Source organism: Lissotriton helveticus, chromosome 8, assembly GCF_964261635.1.
Source record: "Lissotriton helveticus chromosome 8, aLisHel1.1, whole genome shotgun sequence".
Taxonomy (NCBI): domain Eukaryota; kingdom Metazoa; phylum Chordata; class Amphibia; order Caudata; family Salamandridae; genus Lissotriton; species Lissotriton helveticus.
This window is the reverse complement of record NC_136069.1, coordinates 1,185,101,980-1,185,115,243: the sequence shown is the minus strand read 5'-3', so window position 1 is coordinate 1,185,115,243 and position 13,264 is coordinate 1,185,101,980.

The window sequence follows — 13,264 nt, the reverse complement described above, 5'->3', positions numbered from 1 at the left end:
GGTGTGGCTCCCGTATGCGAAGAGTTTGGTATGTGACGTACCAGCTGGGGTTTGGGCCGAAGGCGGTTGTACTATTGTACCCCCATCACGTTGACTGAGGCTCCGGTATCGATGATGGCTTTCACCTCCGATCTCAGACGATGCATGGTTAAACTCACACATGCTTGTCTTGGAGATAAAAACCTTCATTAAATTTTACTTGGCACAGATCTTAAGCCCACTTTGCAAACAAAGGAAGCACCTATCCCTGAAGATAGCACACATCTGGGTCAAAGATTTGACGTAGAACTGCTGAATGGTACTGTAATGTTTTTCAGCACCAAGCTGTCAAGGTGCTTCCAGTTCGGGTAAAAGCACCAATTTGGTTTCAATTTTCTTTAGCACCAGGCTGTCACAGGCACTACTTTTACTAGTCTGTAGTTTATGGTCACCTCGTCTTTTTCGTCACCTTTCAATCAGGGGGAGATGACTGTGCCGACAGGCAGACACTGCCTCCAGGAACAAGTTACCTCTTACTGGAGAGCACCGCAGGGAGACCAGACACACAAGGCCTCACTGTGTGGCTTATCAATGTAGGTCCTTTCCTAGGCTGTAGATGATCAACTTAATTTCTTTCTGCACTAGTCCTCAAAGTCTTCCTGTTCCAGGCAGCCTTTACTTGAAGTCTGGGTGCACCCCCCACACTTTTCCTCTGTAGTCAGTGTGCACCTTCCAACAGCTTGCAGAACTTCCAGGTCCCTGAACCAACTTCCTGAATCTTTCTCCACTGTTGTGGGAGCCCTGGCACTTCTTTGTTCTCTAGTTGTCCGCAATAAATAGGGGTGATGCTGGTAGCTCCCTGTCAGTCAGACACAAAAGAGAGAGAGGCTGGCTCACTCAGCTGTCTCACAACCAATTGGGAATAACACCTTTTGGAGGAAAGGAGCAGGAATGGGGTCAGGATTGTCCAGTACTTGAGATGTCCTTTGTCTTATAGGCTGCACTCTAGAGTCTTGTCCCTTGAAAGAACCTCAGGAATGCTTTGGAGGAGGTTTACAATTCATATTTCTACATTACAAGCTCCAATCGATCATGTAGTGTGCACCATCAACACAGGCGATCCAAACTGTATTCATGGGCTGTAACAGTTAAACACAGCCTACATGCTTCTCTCCTAATATCGCTACACATACATGGGCCCTGATTTTGAGGATGATGCTAAATAGTGCACCATACTCAGCATAGTTATTTAACGATTGCATGGGGTGAATAGCGAATAACTAGTTTTTATCACACTCCCGCAGAATCATTATAAAATGAAGGTCAATAAGTAACGTATGCATTAAATAGCACTTACGTTATATAGCTCATGCATTGCTTAAAGAATGCAGTAATTAGTGCATGAGTTATAAATAATGATCGGAAAACACGAGACACCCTGAAAAAGTGCCTTCATAAAATTACATTGGAAATATTTCACTTAATTTCACCACACATCATATTAAATATAATAAGTAAATTGGTCATCTATGTTGCCATGTCCGAAGTGGCCCTCAAAACAGGAAGTGATGTCAACTTAGGTATTCCTATGGAGGCAGCCATTTTTGATTTTGCGCATTTCGTGCTGATTAGAATCGGATTGAATCCACTGCCTTCCTTACTCTTCCTGACAGTGTTGTGCCAAACAAAGACATGCATAGTATAACGGCTGCGAGTAGACTCAGGAAATACAAGTTTACTGACCCAGAACTTGAGGTGTTAGCAGAGGAGGTCGTAAATCACCATGATAGATTAATTGGACATTTAATGATGAAAATACCTCCCAAGAACAGAATTCAACCGTGGGAGCAGATAACAATGAAAGTGAACACTGTATCTGCGTACCCAGAGATGTAGAGGATGTTGGGAAAGATAATAATGATTTGAAGTGGATGATGTGCGAATTAATAGTGAAGCATCACAAAGAATCCCTAACAACTATGGGTGGGCCTGCATCACAATGGTATTTGAAACTATAGGAGGAGAATATATATGGAATCTTAGACCTATCAGTAATTAAGGGGCTATCTGGAGGATTGGAATGCGGGAGGGCCCAGGGGAAATCCTGTAAGTGTCTATACACCTAAATATTAAATGCACACTAATATGGCAAAAGATGTACGATGTCTCAACATAAACCAATTAGCCCCTTATAAAGAGTATAGATGTTCAATATAGCACCAGATAAATCACAACACAAAGTGTAACGTGATTTATGGGGTGGAATACATAACATCTAAACTCATGATCATGGCCAAACTCTTAATTCTGACCCGTCCATAAATTATGGCTTACACATGGGTCGAAATACACCAAGATAATATTAATCAGGCCCATTGTCGCTTACATATCTTTTACAAATTATGCCTGCCATTAGGTACTAGCTAGCCTTCTATACAACGTCATGCCTTACATTGCTTATTAAACAAACTTCTTGATGCATATGTCCTAAACAATATCATGTATAATGATGTGTAATCACTACCTACAGGACATAGCATGGGCCGTTATGTAAGGCTAGTACACCCATTCTGTAATGTTATTGTCCATGATGACAAAACGGTTGTTTATGTGGAGCTCATTCACATACAAGGTACTCCCCTACAGTGGCAAGGATCACAATGTTTATGATTCCAATATGTCTCACAAAATTGGCTTTACTGGAACTATCAAAACACCAGCATGCATACATCAAGGTATGTATTATACTTCACATGATTTGTCCAGTGTTAACGTCACAGCTATGTACTTTGACAATTAAAATAAACATTTATTTGTGGGAGCACATTAAAAGGGTATGTAGAGAAAAGGTTATTTACCCTTCATACGTGACGTATGTGTATATCTCACTAATAGGTTGGAAACTCAACACAATGTATTATGTATTAGGGCTTTAATGTAAATAACACTAATCATGATTTTTCTTTTATTTCAACAGTAACACTACCTGAGCACTCTGACAAAGAGGATGCTCCAAGTACATCTGGAAAGGTAGCAGCAAGTGCCTCAAAGGCTTATGCTGCACACATATGTACAGAAGAAAGAGACGCCACTTTTGGGTCACAAATGCCTAAACGTCCAGCACCTGTGGATGGCAAACCAAGACAAGGGAAGAGAATGTTAGTGTCAACAGCATCTGTAGCTAAAAAAAACAAGCATTTACAATGCAATGGGCTCGGCATCATTAAAGGTAGAGTTATTGGCATTGCTCATTACATTTCTTTAAATCATAAATAAATGGCATGGTCATTTGATGTGACAAACCTACTAGGAAACTTTGAAGCATAGTGCTTCTCGTGGCTGGAAATGCTTGGTAGGCACAACGGTTGATAAGTAACCTATGGTATAAGGGGAGAGAGGCTCAGTGTACACGTAGGTGCCCACTAATCAGCAGTATTGGCCAGTAAGATAATCCAAAATGCGAGCCACCTAAAGGTCGACATGCTAGAGCGAGTACCATTGCCAGCATGATTTATGGCACTGTGACAGAAAATGACGAATCAAACCACCTTTAAACGTCGGATGCACATTTAAAATTACCCAAACTTGATTGGAAAACTGCACCTGTGACAACACAAAGATGTGCTGCCATGTTAATAAATTATCACACAAACGTAATGATAAAGCGCCTCGTAATGAGGGTTAAAGTGCAGGGAAATGTTCTAGCTGCGCTAAATGGGCTGTGCAGGTAAGCCACACTTAGGTAATGATGCCTTCAACAATGTTAAAAAAAAAAAAAAACAAGCATTTCTGAGGGGTCCCCTTGCTATAATAACCCAGCGTATGTCCCTATGTTCTTCCAAATGATCGCACGTGCGGAGCCTTGCACCCACTGTGCACTGTTCACTGCGTCATCAGACCTCGTTTCCTATACACTCGGACTGGCACAGCCCTAATAAATGCATTGCAGCGCAATATAGACATTATAGTACTGTCTAACACACAGAGCAAAGCCTATGCAGAAATGATGGTATTGTCCTCTATTAAAGCAGTTCTGCTGAGAAGTGCTGGCTCTGCCCATCACGAGTAAACAGACTGTTGTGCTATCCACACTACGAGTATAACTAAGTTAAGTAAACTGTAAGGCCAGTCAAGGTGGGAAAAAATGAACTGCCACCAGCCATTTATCTTCTCTCTGGCGTTGTACCACTCACTTCCTAATATTATGAAATGCCCTTGGACTCTATACTAGTATCAAAGCCTTGTTGGGGTGTTCCCAGTATAACAGCGCACGGTGCTCGATACCCCCGAAATTAAGACAGGGCACGGCTGAATAATACCATGGAATATTCACAGCCTCACTGCCAGCTCTCAGACAGATCTCTACCGACACCCGGAAAAATGTTGATTTATGCAGAGCCCGGGGCCCCCCTCCGCACTCCGATTTCTTTCGCAGCTGCGTCACATCGGTCTTAAGGAAAGAGCAATCCATTCTTCCTGAGGCGAGACTCTCATAAAGTTCTATTTCAAAGCGCTGCCCAAACAAAAAGCGCTCACCTCCTTTGCATAGTACACGCTGTTACTGTGCCAGGCTGCACATGGTCTGGCTTTGATAGATAAGAAAACGTCTAATTGGCACAACCGCCCATAGGTTGTCAGCCTAATCCAAACCCGTATGCGAGTCAACCCTACACATGGGCGAGAGGCAAATAACAAACAGACTTCACACTACAAATTACCTGAAGTTTCACTGCACGAGAAGAGACAGGAAGCACATCGCAAGTAGTTCAACGAACGGAAATGTTAAATAAATGAACATTAAATGCATACAGAGACAGAGTGAAACGAGCGCGTAAATAAATGAATATTAAATGCATACAGAGACAGAGTGAAACGAGCGCGTAAATAAATGAACATTAAATGCATACAGAGACAGAGTGAAACGAGCGCGTTCGCGTGCGCGTGATCGTTTCAAATCGCCTCCAAGGCGATGCGCGCGGCCAGGAATGTCTCCTGGAAAGGAGACACGGCCACAATAAGTTCTCGGCGGAGACGCGCTTCCGCGCGTTCAGCCGAGCCCTAACAACGTGAATGCATGCTAAGTAAGCCACCAAGAAGCATATGTGGTGAATAATCTGCTGCCCTCTCAATAAGCGTTCATCGATGTTGGCTAATAAAGACCATATTCCTAAAACCAGTAAGGCCACTACAACCACCATAACTGCAAATATTACTGCAGCACAAACTAAGAAGACAATACCACAAGGAAGTCATATACGCAGAGAGACACCAACAATGTCAAAAGAACCACTGCCGACTTCAAGTATGTCAATGCAGTGTGTGCATGACATACAAATGCTCATGCTTCTGACACATCTCTGTAGGCACCCCAATAGCTGTGGTGGAGAGTAATACAGTTTCAACAATGTAGCAAGGTGTTACTGCTGATGATGTAGTAACGCGTTCTGAGGACACTGGTCAATTAAGTACATCAGAGGCCAATGTAGGAGTTCAGTCACCATCCATGGTAGTAATGGATGCCTGTGAACAATTACTATCTCACATAGAGCCACAATAATTGATTACCCTATTTATTTACACTCTCTTGAAGTTGGCACCCCAGAGAGACATGACATGAACCCGATGAAGGATAATGCAGCCCCCCACATTTAACTGATGATGATGAACGATGTTGCCTCTGAGCCTAATGTAAACAGGTTGGGTGAAAATTCTGATGTACTGAAAACATTGAAATAGAGAATATCCACCATGAAGGCAGGCCAGCAGCCTCCCCTAGCTAAATACACAGAAACAGCAGAGGCAATACCGTTCTCTCTGCCATCAAGGACATTATACAACTACAGGTGCAGTGAATTAAGGAGACAAATGCTGCTCATACACTACATGAAGATAAAAAAACGATAGCGACAGTCACATAGGTGTGCTCTCAATAGGCTCGCTGTCTCAATTCTGACTGTCAGCCGACAACATGCAGAAGGCCAAAGGGCAATTGATAATTCATTGGATACCCTGGGGAAAATCCTGAAGCATCAAGAAATGACCATTTCCTAGACGGTGCGTTATACACTATGAGACAGCACACCATCCTCTTCAATCCCTTTAACTTCATCACCATCTGTAGATACACAGTCCTCTCCTAAAAGACTAACTAGAAGATCAGCAAGAGCTGCTAATTTCCAATCAGAATCTGATTAAAGAAAGAAAAATATATAATTTTGCTTAAATCCGTAATTAGATAAGCAGAAGTTAATGTAGACAAATAGTGCTGCGTCTTTCACTTTTGGTTTCAATAAAATTGAAAGCAATAGAAGTCTTTGTTAATTCGTATTGTCTTACAATGGTATGTATTTGTAGCAAAACTTAGATATTTCAAAAATTATTATCACGATACACTTTCTAATGGCACTACCATTCACATCTTGTTCTACTCCCTGGTTTGGTGCTAATGGATTATCCTCATCTTTCATTTCTTCTCCATTCTTCACATCATCAGGCATTGGTACACTTCGTCTAACTGCTTTGTTGGGCAGAATGGTACAAACAATAATAATAGAACACACTTTGTCAGGTTGGTATTCCAAGACACCACCACTAAAATGCAGACATCTGAATTTGGCCTTCAGTTGTCCAAATGCCCTTTCGATGGTGTTACCAGTGCTAATGTGTGGCCCTATTGTATGCATACTCCTGGCAGGTTCCAGGGTTATACAGTGGAGTCATGCATGAGCCAAGGGTTGAAAGCGTCACCTCCATGCAAAAAATAAATTTTCACTACAATGCCCACAATGTATTATACAGACCAGTAGTACACTTATATTTAGCATATCTTTTAAAATTAGGAGTGGTTGTTCCTACTTACCAAGTAGACATGTTCTCTGTGGATGATGTGTTTCCATCCTATTTGGTATGTTACTTATCCGGAGTATCATTGAGTCCTGTAAAACACAGATTTGCATCACACACTAACTGAACATTTATTGTATGCTGCCTCATCCGATTTCTGTAACTTAGTCTTGTCTCCGGCAGCAACTAAAGCTGCATAAGTGTGTGCAGTCTGTGGCACATATCACATTTGGGAAACTCGCTAATGCATACAAATGGGCTTGATTGAATTTGTTGTTTGATTGTCTGTTTGGAAATATATGTGTTTCTCCTGAATATTGATCAAATCATCAGTTACTTGGTTTAATATTTTACAGAATGTTGGTTGTGTCTTACCATGAACCATACCCGCTGTGTGCTGAGTTGAACCAGTTGCTAAAAATTCTACCACAGCTAGGATTTTGAGAAGAGGTGGTATGGTAGTACATATGGCTACACTGGGCTGACATATCACTGAATGATTACGGAATATCCTGAATAGTATGCATGTCTAATCTATATGTTTTAAAGATTTGCTTTCATGTTCAGTGGATCTAACCTGATTCTTCTAATTATTGCCCTTCTCTGGCACCTTGTGTCTATCCTTTGCCTAACTTGCAGTTGAGCTTGATTACATGCATGTTCTTGCACGGCTTGGTGCAGTAGAACAGGTATCTTGAGTAGTTGAATGTAGTGGCCAAGCAGAGCTGCATCCAGGGCAGCCTTCAGCAGTGTGTCAAAAGTTGCAAATAAGAAAGACACGCACCATAGCCTTTATTTATGCAAGTACGTTTTCTTGCAGGTGTTCATGATGTCCAATTTTCATTTTTTTCTTCCTTTCTTACATTTACGCATTACACATACACACACATTCAAAACCTTTTTTTCAAAACCTTCACTACTTACTATGACCCATGCGCACATTTATCACCTACTTTCTGCAGGTGTTATTTTTACGTGGTAAATACCACGTATTCAGCAGTGCAGTTGCAGCTCATAATTGGATTGTATTTATTTGCATGCGTTATTTAAAGAAGGTGGTAAATAACTTACGTTATTTATCACATGTGCTAAATAACACATACGCTAAATGACTCGTTATTTACCCTATCCGGTAAATAACACTTGCAGTAAATAAATCATGACTTATTTACGCATTGAAGGGCCTTGTAATTGAAGGGAAGTTTCTGATACCCTTGTTAAATTACGATTCATGAGGTAATGGCTTACCACATGACTCGTACTCAGGGCCATAATAGTGTAAACATAAGTGTGACATCCATGGCTTACACTGACAAAGTGAAGAATCCTTTTCCAAAGGATTGTGAGACCACTTTAAGCAGTAGAGCCCAGTGGGTAACTCTGCCTATGCAGGCAATAGGTGATAAGGTATTTTGTACTTCTGCAACCACTGTCCGTCATCTACAGCCCAGTATGCTTATGGTAGTCATTCTATGAAAGGAGTTGTGCACATGGTGTGTCTGACAAGAACCCAGAGATCATCTTTGGGTCAGTTTATTGTTATACAGGTCCTCAGCATACACCTTTGAGCCAAAAAAAAAAATATATCAGAAGACTCTATATGGGAAATTTTAGGCACATGTGCACACTCTCCAGAGCCAAGAAGAGAACATTTCTGCTCCAACAGACACCTCCCCCCACAGATCCGACTGCCTGTGACTTACTTCATCATTGAAGTAGCTCAGTCACATGATTGGGAAAACCGATGGGAAGGTCCATCTTCATTTCTCTCCATTAAACCCATCTTCTACTCCACTGTGAGGTTCAATCCTTGCAAAGCGATTCACCATCGGAGCACTTTGAGGGATTTGTGATTAATCAGCCAATTGCCTTGCAGGAACCCAGCGTGCTGCTTCTCTCTCACCCCTGCTTTGAGCATGGCCATCTTACCATTCACTGGAACCTCTGCTCTCCGTGTCTTCTCTACTGGCTACCACGTCATTGCCAATAATACCAGAGAGAATCTCCTCAGGTTTGAGATACTTGCTCTCAACCAGTCATATAGGCAATAGAACCACTCAGGACAGGAACCTTTCTCCTATTGACAAACCCCATGGTGTTTGGGTGAATGTACTTGAGGGCATATGTGTCTCGCTCCCAGATGCCCATAACTACAATGTAGATTGACTGCTACTTGGTCCTCGCTGGCACCCGCTCCCACCCCCACTGATAGCATGCTATGCTGCCTATCATGAGTGCAGCTGGCGCTGGGTACCTAACTGGATGGTCTTGTTAGGGCCTTCCCCGGGTGGAATCTACACCTTGGGTGAAGGGGGGGGGGGCCTACTTCCTCACTCTTCTTGTTATTCTGACTAGGAACCCGGTTCCCCATAGGCTTTCATCCTGGCCGAGAGCCTCGAGAAACATTACGGACCTTCCATTCGAGATTGAGAGTATTCTGTGTGGAATTCTTCCGTTTAGGCTTGGAACATTCTTACTCAAGCCCTGTTCACCCGGTTTACAAATTGCTTGTCTGTTAGCAGAGCAGGTTGTAGTCTGGAATATTGAGCAGGGAATATCATTTTACCTTAATATTGTGGCCAAAATTCCGAAAACAAAACTATCGAAAGATTTAAGTCCATATAGGGAGGTACAGATTAACTATTCTTCAATTCACATCTAAGTACCTTGAAGATAATATATGTTGTCACAGAACATATATGTGAAGTTATATATAGAAAATTTAAGTGTTGCATGTCAATATTTTTTACCTTAATATTACGGCAATAATAATGATGTAATGATATTTACAACTTGATAGTGAGGACCCACATGTCTCTTGATCTTTTCTGTTAAGTCCAACAAATACGGTCCTGTAAATACTGTAGCAATCATGTCTGGGACCCTCCACCACCATCAACTGGTTAAGGGACTTGTAATCCTTAGCTTCTATCCCTCTCACCCATTCACTCCACTAATGCAGGATCTGCTGGATCCAGTTCTCAAACGGAACCACATGCACCTTTTTATTCTGGTGGAATCTCTAAATGTACTGAGCTGGCATCTGTCCAGATCACCTAATCAGAGTTTCCTTCATTTATTCGTTAGCCAAGCTGTCACTTTCAGGCATTCTTCCAATGACCTCAGTCCCTTCAAAAGGGAGGTGACTCCATGAAGTTGTCACCTTTGACTTGCCTTTGAACTCTTGAACCATGCGCGCAATCTCATACCAGTTAACTAACCCATGATATTAGAACTTTCCACACGCATACATATCTTCTGTTTGTGTACCTTGGTTGTGGATTTCTTGGGTTTGAAGGGTGAGTCACTTTTACCCTTATTAGATTCCCTAGCTGCTTCATTTCTGAGCTTCCGATTCTCTAGTGCAGCAGCTGTCTTCCTTTGAGAGCTAGCCTTTCCTTCTCCAGTTCCCTATCTCTTGCTTTCTTTTTCTCTGCTTCTTTTTTTTTCATCCTGGGTTTACTCTTCCTGCCTATCCCTCCACTCTTTTTCCTGGTGAGGTAATATCAGCTTCACTTTTTAATAATCTCTGCCTTCTCTTCTTTCTCAGCCTGCATTTCCTTTTTCTGCTGTGTCTAACCCTCCTGTGGTGATGACCCCAGAGATAATGGACACAGGAGACCCAAGAAATAGTGGGTTGAAAAGATTTTGGGGATAATCCTGGGCATAACATAGGGGATACCCTAAGGGGCAGTCTGCACTAAGGGGCTTTAAGAGTCTGAATATATTGCTTTCTTCTGAGATCTCTCCCATAGATCCCTCTCCAGAGTCCTGTAGAGTCTTCTCTCACATTCCGTTGAGGTTCTGCTTCTCACAGTGGTCTATAATGAACTCTATCATGATATCCGTCTCAGGCTTGGGTCTTAGGACCTTTCCTCCCCTATCCAAAAATATCTCTTCTCAGTTTACCAGGGGACAGTTTCTGCAGCTATGCGTCCTCCCATCTGTTATCTGCCAGTTTTATTTGCAAGCTGTGTGTGGAAATGCTGGATTTATTTATGGATTGTTGTGTAGGGTAAGCAGGGTCCTCTGAGCAGGGTTTCAACAAAAAGTGGTTGGCATGTCAATCATTGTGCAGAGTCTAACATTAAACTTTCCTATAGTCTTCAGATTTGTCAACGTGGGATCAATTGCCTTTAAGACTGCATCAAACCTAATAGATTCAAGTAGCCTCCTGAGCTAGAGTCTGGCACTTGGTGCTGAGATCTACTGCTCTATTCTGGTGGACATAGGTGCTTCTGTAACCTGATGATCTGTCAAGGAGTGAGGTGAAAACAGCATACCTACAAAAGATTACCTTTATTCAAAGAGCAAATGTAATGTACATTACTGGGTTTCAAACCAAACACCAGTATACATTTTTTGCAATCCATTCAACTATGATTATTTTTTAAACAGGTGCTTATCCCCTTTAGTGTCGAGAACTTGACTTCCATGTCCTCTGCACTAGCTCTGAAATGCAGAGGACCCCATATCATGTCATTACGCCCACATACCTGATGGGTCTCTGTCAGGCCTTACCTCAGACTACAAGAGAAGAGCTTCCCTTGCAACACAAGATTTGTTTAAAAAAAAAATGACAATTAGCATGCCTTACACATTGACATCATTGAATGTGAAACTCAAACTTTAGCTGCTTTCACTGTGATCTGTGCTTAACAGCACAGCTCAGTTTGTCCCATCACCAACGTTAATGGGTACCTTTGGAAAGGGGAGATTATTTCCTTTGTAATGGTACCTTTTCTGAGAGGATTCCTGCTTTGGGGTTTCCAAAGCAAGGCAATCCTTGAGCAGGAATCCTCTCATCTAGATCACCAGGGACATTTTTACATGGGAGGGCTCCTTCCATCTGCCATGGGCTAGTACTCATCCTGGGGTCTGCATTCTCTCTCTGCTCCCCCGGCAGTCAGATTGGGGTTCACCTCCAATCTGCCCACCCCATAGTTTACCCGCAATCTGCCCACCCCAGGAGGGCAGAAAGCTCAACAGACCATCCCGATATATTGTAAATCAAAAATATATATGTGATAGGGGCTAGCCTGTACTGGGATCAGGTTGCACTCGTTCACCTGCAGGCCCGGAGAACCTTTCTGGCCCCGGTTCTCAGAGGTGCCAGATTGGGTGTTTACCTCCAATTGGCCTGCCACAGGAGTTTGAAGGCCCTCTAGTCACGAGGAATTAATGTAAAAACCTGAATGGGATGGGGGACCTACACGTTCAGGCATCAGGCTATGCATCTCCACATCGGGGCACCAGACATTCTTTCTCGTCCCAGTAGGTGGGGACCAGGATTTGGGGGGACGTGGGGATGAATGCCTACTAAACACCAGAGATTGATGTCGGAAAAGGAATGGGGTTGGAGGCATGGCCAGGGCTGATATAGGGTCACACACATTATTTAATTTGTAATAGTATGAGTGCCAGTGCCCATAGCTCTGCTCAGCAGGTAGTAGCAGTTTACAATTACATGTTGGCATGCCGAAGTCCAATGCGGGGCCCCGGGGGAAGCACAGTCGCAGACTAGTCTTCCCTCTGGGTCTTTCGCGCAGGGGAGGACCAGGCAGGGTCAAGGGGTGGAGTTAGGGGGTCGGTATAAGAGCGCAGGGGAGGAAGGCAACTTCCTCTTCCTGCACTCTCGGCACCATTGGGAGTGTTCAGTTGAAAAGGGAGAAAAGAGTTAGGTGTAGGCCTACCTTGTCTGGCGGTGCAGGATCCGACGAGAAGGGATCGCGGAGCCACTGGCCGGTAGTTACGGGTGTTTGTAGCCCGGGAGCGTTGCGGAGGAATTTGCGGCATGGCGGCGGTCACTAATGAGGAGGTGAGAGACGCCTTGTGGCTGCTGGGCCACGCGGGCCGGGAGGTCCTCCTCCGGCCTGGTGTGCTGGGGGAGGCCTGGGTAGGCATGTCTCGCGCTCCGCGGGCGTTGCTGCAGCGGGGGTGGCTTGTCTCGATGAGCCACTGCCACTGGAGAGAGGCGCGTTGGGGCGGAGTAGGGGCCTTGGGAAGAAGGAGCCCAGGCGCGGAGGTCGGCGTAAGAGCCTGCCTCCGCGGCTTGAATTCCCCCAGCTCGAGTTTTGAGCGCAGGGGGCGGGGGCCTCTGCTAGTTCCAGTGCCCGTGGGGGAGCTGCTGACTGTGCCTGGAGGGAGCGCGGCGGGTTTGCAGAGTGGGGGCGTGTCTGAGGAACCTCAGTCAGGCCTGTTGGAAGGCGGAGGGCACAGGGAGTGGGCAAGGTCTGTTTGGGGGGAGGTGGGGCTCAGGGACCCTGTTTGGAGGCTGTGCATATCAAGGGGGCCAGCACTGCAGAAGAGGTGCACGCTGGGCAATGGGAGGATGCTCACATTGACCTGTCTAGGGGGTCTCAGATGGGGACCCCAGCCCCTGTGGAGGCGGTGGGGGAGCCCCAGATGGTAGCTGGCATGGTGGAGGGTTAGGGGGCCCCAG